Here is a 6,301-nt window from a genome sequence, read left to right on the forward strand (position 1 = left end):
TGTTTGTAATCATCTCTCTTCAGCAGAACCTCAGCTCCAAGAGAGAATTTTTTGCTTGTTTCCTGTACTGCTAGAAACCCAGGACTTAAAGTAGTCTTCATGCCTAATGTGGGGCTTGAACTCATGACCCTGAGATCAAGACCTGAGTTGAGATCAAGAGTCAGACTTTCAACTGACTGAGTCACCCTGGCTGCCCCAGAAACCCAGAACTTAAAACTGCATGTGTTACAAAGTTAACAGTCATTAAATCCTTGCTGGGTGATTAAATGAATATTTCTAAAACCCAAAGCCTCAAATCTGGACAGTTGCAGGCTGATATGTGAGGGACAGTCTCACTTCCTGGCAATGGATGGCATTGCTGTTCAGCTCAATTGGACAAGGGGGAACCACAAGAGCGGTTAGGAGAACTTCAAGCCAGAGGTCAGCAAACTTTTTCTCTAAAAAGCCAGAGTAAATATTTTAGGCTGCATGGGCCATATGGCCTGAGTTGCAAACGACTCTGTCATGGTAGTGTGAAATCAGCCACAGGCAATGGATAAACATATGAGTGTGACTTATGCTTCAATAAAACTGTATTTATGGACACTGAAATTTGAATTTAATTTAATTTTATGTGTCACCAAATCTTATTATTTTTTTAAAAAAAATTTTCAACAATTTAAAATGTTTTTTAAAAAAACCATTCTAGTTTTGCAGGTCATGTGAAAATAGATGGTGGACCAGATTTGGGCTACAGTTTGCTGACCAATGTTATTAACAATCTCCAAGTGACTCAAAGTGTGGGAGAGGAATTCAATTTCCAGGGAGACTAGCCAGACAATTATTCATTTTTAAAGGAGTATTATTTATAATATGACTTCATGAATATTCATAGTGATTTTTTGCATGCTAGGCACTTTTATAGCCAATATGCCTGGGTGAGAAGGCACAGGGCAGGAGCCAAGTAAAAAGAAGCCATCTTTAGGCTGGGTATGCCAAATCCACTAATCTCTCCATACTTCCTTCCACTGAGAAAGAGATGGCCCCACATGGGAGGAAGCAATGCCGGCCATCATAGATGCGGCGACCCAGGAATCAGACTGTTAAAAGGTGCTAAGGCTATGGATTTGTTTCTCACGTGGACCAGTTAGCTTTTGACTGAAGTCCCCACTGCTGGCTCCAGGCAGCTGTCTCGTGTAGGCTGAAAAGAGGGCAAGGGGGAGTCTCACTCAATGTCTTTGAGGCCACAGGAGAGGGGAGCCATTTTAGTAATCAAAATATCAGATAGCCTTAATGTCTCTGGACATGGTGCTGGCCCTTTGTGACCTCTAGAGGTGTATTGTGGGTCGGGCAGGGACAAAAGATGACAAGATGTCACTTTGTACTGAAAAGGAGTATTTTAGAAAACACTTTAGAATGAAAAATTCCAAACATACACAGAAGTAGAGAACAAAGTAAGATGAGCCCCCAGGTACCCAGTCACCCAACTTCAAGGGCTGTCAACTCAGAGCCAGACTTGTTTCATCTGTAACCCAACCTCTAGACGACCAGAGTAAATTCCAGATATCATGTCATCTCATTAGGCGAAGGCTATTTTAATTACACAGGAATTCATTATTTAGAATTCGAAAACTAGTCAAAATTCATTTAGAAAGGTGAAAAAATAAGCAAAAGAAAAGCAACAAAAAACAATCCATGCTTTTACCACTAAGGGGTAGTCATTGTTAATTGTTTCTCCTTCCACATTTTAAAAAACAAAAAAGTATCTTACTTTTACTTTTTTACTTTTTACTTTTCTAAAAGTATCTTAGCTAGCCTTTGGAACTTGATTTTGTGCTTTCTTGATAGAGCTATGACACATTCTTCCATGCTAATAAATATACATCTGCCTTATAGTTCTTTTTGGTTTTTGTTGTTGTTGTTGTTGTTGGCTGGGTACAGTATACTTTATTGATGGTACATGACAAGGTAGGGCTCCCCAAGCCCCTCCTCTTCTTTAGGGGTCTGTGATGGAAACTGTGGAGGTTGGGGGATTCTCATTGTATTGGAAGATGAGTTGGGACAAGGACTCCCCAGCTGCTGGAGGCTTCTCTTTTCCTCTTACCCTCACCAGGGTTGGTAGTCCAGGGGGCTCTTACTTCTTAAAGGCCATATGGAGCATAAGGTTGCTGTACCCAGATTCATCGTCATACCAGGAAATGAGTTTGACAAAGTGGTCACTGAGAGCAATGCCAGCCCCAGCACTGACGGTGGGAGAGTGGGTGTCACAGGAGACTACTTAATCCTCAGTGTACCTCAGGATGCCCTTAAGGGGATACTCCAATACCTGCTTCACCAAATTCTTGATGCCATCATATTTGGAAGCTTTTTCCAGACAGCAGGTCGGATCCATGGTTGACATACTGGGGGTGGGGACATGGAAAGCCATGCCAGTGAACTTCCCATTCAGCTCAGGGATAACCTTATCTACATCCTTGGTAGAACCAGTAGAAGCAGGGATGATATTCTGAGCAGCCCCTCAGTCATCATGCCACAGCTTCCCCAAGGGGCCATCCATGGTCTTCTGAGCAGTAGTGATGGCATGGACTACAGTCATGAGTCCCTTCACAATGCTGGAGTTGTCATGGATGACCTTGGCCAGAGGGGCCAAGCAGTTGGTGGTGCAGGAGGCATTGCTGACAATCTTAATGGAGTTGTCATACTTCTCATGGTTCACGCCCACCACAAACATGGAGACATCAGCAGAAGGGGCAAAGATGATGACCCTCTTGACCCCACCCTTAAAGTGAACCCCAGCCTTCTCCATGTTGGTGAAGACCTCAGTGGACTCCACAACATACTCAGCACCAGCATCACACTACAGGATGTTGGCAAGATCTCACTCCTGGAAGATGGAGATGGGCTTTCCGTTGGTGACAAGTTTCCCATTCTTAACCTTGACTGTGCTGTGGAATTTGTGGTGGGTGGAATCATACCAGGACATGTGGACCATGTAGTTAAGGCCAATGAAGGGATCATGATGGCAACAATATCCCCTTTGTTGGATTTAAAAGTGGCCCTAGTGACCAGGTGCCAAATATGGTCAAATCCATTTACTCTGACCTTCAGCATCTTGTCTCAGGGATGTGGCTGACATTGCATCAGAAGACGTAGTTGTCTGTTGGATATGGAGGAGGAGAGTGCATTATAGTTCTTATGCATATGTCTCCATCATGTGGTTCTTCCTTAGTCTTAAAGCCAATTCCTTATTAGTGTGTATTTAAGTTAATTTAAAAATTTTCCTATTATAATTATCTTGTAATTAATATTTTTCACCAGATAGCTTATATGCTTGTTTGGTCATTTCCTTTGGGTAAATTACTACTGGCATTCCTAGGGCAAAGAGCACCCACATATTTAAATAATTTTTTAAGATTTTATTTATTTATTTTAGAGAGAGAGAGAGAAAGAGCATAGGGGGAGGAGCAAAGGAGAGGGAAGATAGACTCTCAAGCAGACTCCCTGCTGAGCACAGAGCCAGACAAGGAGCTCCATCCCACAACCCCGAGATCATGACCGGAGCCCAAACTCAGGAGTCAGACACCCAACCAACTGAGTCACCCAGGCATCCCTTAACAATGTTTATTTGTATTGCCAAAATACTTAGCAAGTAAACCAGGAATGCATAAGAATGCCCATTTGCCACATCTTCACCAGCACCACGTATTAACTTCTAACTTTTGCCAATCGGATAGGTTGGAAATTATTTCTTGTCACTTTAATTTGCATTTCTCTAATCATGAGGGAGGCTATTTTGAAAATGTTGGTTGGCCAAGTTTTCAGGCTTATTTTTTAACTTTATTACGGAAAATTTTAAAAACGTAAACGCAAAGACAATCCCTACGGAGCTGTAGCCTCCACTTCAGCATTTACCACGCACAGTCTGTCTTGCTTCCCTTATATCATCCTCCTTCCCCTTCGCATACATGGATCCCCCACATTATTTTAAATCAAATCTCAAACATCACATTCACTGTACATTTTCAGTGTATCTATTAAATGTAAAAGGATTCTTTGTTATATCATAACCATGATTATTATTGTTAAACTTAAAAATAACAAATGGGGTTACCTGGATGGCTCAGTCGGTTGGGTGTCCAACTCTTGATCTTGGTGTGAGCCTGTGGGGCTCCACATTGGGCTTCATGCTGGGTGTGGAGCCTCCTGAAAAGAAATAAAGCGGTTCTATGGTTCTTCTGAACTATAGTTCCTGCTAGGAAGGCAGGCAAATACTGGGTTTTTTTCTTAATTTTGTGGCTCTTGAAAAATGAATTAGCTTCCTAGCCTCTTCTAAAATTATCTATGAGAGTTCCTTTATTTTTTTATTTTTTTTAAAAGAAAGTTTCTTTTTTTTAAGTAGGCTCCACATTCCATGTGGGACTTGAACAACCCTGTGAACAAGAGTCATACCCTCTACCGGCTGAGCCAGCCAGATGCTCCAAAAGTTCTTTTAAAAGTATCAGTATGGGGACACCTGGGTGGCTCAGTGGGTTAAAGCCTCTGCCTTTGGCTCAGGTCATGGTCTCAGGGTCCTGGGATCGAACCCCACATCAGGCTCTCTGCTCTGTGGGGAGCCTGCTTCTTCTTCTCTCTCTGCCTACTTGTGATCTCTGTCTGTCAAATAAATAAATAAAATCTTTAAAAAAATTGAAAAAAAAGTATCAGTATGAGTTCACAGATTTGGACATATATGATGTGTTTTGATTCAATATAGTTATGAGTATTTTTTATGCTCAAATTTCTCCACCTTTGGCCAGTGGGGAGCCACTTCAAGCTCATACTGTGTCCTTGTGATGTGATTATAGAAGTCTTTGACAGCTTTGCTTTCTGATACGACAGATGTTCCACTCTCATTTTGTACCTCAAAAATCATATTGTTTGTATTAATATCGATATTCTTATTTTGAAACTATCTCCAATATATCAAATGAGTAATTAATTACATTGGTGTGCTTAGGAACCAAGATTTTCACCATCAAAGAAATAAGTATATAAAACCAAGTAAGTCAAAGTACAGAAATTCTAGGTTAGAATTGGATATTCAGCATAAACAATGATGTCTTTTCCTTTAAAAAAATGTTTTCCAATACTTTCCATCTAAACACCTAGAAACAATGACCAATCCAACTGCAACGAGAGCTCCATCTTCCAAGACTGTTTTATAAATACCATTTCTCACCAAAACTAGGGATCTCTGGATAAAGGCTGATACCAGGTTTGGGGCAAGAAATTCATATAGATTTTTATGTGAAGACATAAGTATATGTAGTTTGATATTTCATTTACAGTAACTATCTTCATGTAGTGCTATTGGCGCAACGAAATCATACTTTTTTTGCATCTGAAAAAGTTACAACTTCAGTATGTATTTATATATTTTTAAGATTAATTTTTTAAAGATTTTTAAGATTACTTTTTAAGTAAATTTAAGATTTTTTGATTTTTAAGATTTTTAAAGATTTTTTAAAAAGTTATTTTTATTTATTTTATTTTATTATAAATAATAAATAAATAAAATATAAGAAATAAGAATTTATTTAAATAAATAATAAATAATTAAATAAATAATTGATAATGAGATGATTTATTTATTATTTATTTTTATTATTGTTATTTATTTTATTTATTTTTTATGATTATTTTTTAAACGATTACTTTTGAAATATCATTATTATATTAACAATTGTCACTGAAGCAGTGACGATTTTTTAAGATTTTTAAGTAAAATTTTTTACTTTTACTTTAACTTCTAATTTTAAATTTAATTTTAATTAAATCAAATTCAGTAAATTTAAGATTACTTTTTAAGATTTTTAAATTTTCAAGAGTTTTAAAAGATTTAAAAGATTTTAAAGATTTTTTGAGATTACTTTTTTAAAGATTTTTTAAAATTATTTTTTTTTAAAGTAACTTTAAAAAAGATTTAAAAATAATCTTTTTAAGATTACTTTTGAAATGTCCGTATTGTGTTAATATTCGTCACTGAAGCAGTGAAGTGAGGCCATATATCAAAATGAGAAATATCATTGTGGACACTGCAGAAAAGACAGCACTGTTGATGGATAAGCCCTAGTTAATCATAACCTCAACAATTTATTGTGCAGATAAAGGTTTGACCTGCTGTAAAAGCAGAACTCTCAAAGAAGTCTTGCAAAGCCTGAGTCTCTGTAATTACATACAGAGATAACAATGACTCCGGGGCTGCTTTTTTCCATTAGGTCTGGGCGCGGCACCACCTTCTGTCAGAGCCAGGCTGAGTTCTGGAACAGCCTTGGAGGCGTCC

At 38.2% G+C, this 6,301-nt stretch overlaps 1 pseudogene; it reads right to left on the bottom strand.

The window, feature by feature from the left end:
- Window positions 1-1,798: 1,798 nt before the first annotated feature.
- On the bottom strand, window positions 1,799-3,090 carry LOC101685443 (annotated as a pseudogene).
- Between the last annotated feature and the right edge of the window lie 3,211 nt (window positions 3,091-6,301).

This window comes from Mustela putorius, unplaced genomic scaffold, assembly GCF_011764305.1.
Source record: "Mustela putorius furo isolate JIRA1106 unplaced genomic scaffold, ASM1176430v1.1 tig00003909_pilon_pilon_pilon, whole genome shotgun sequence".
Taxonomy (NCBI): Eukaryota; Metazoa; Chordata; class Mammalia; order Carnivora; family Mustelidae; genus Mustela; species Mustela putorius.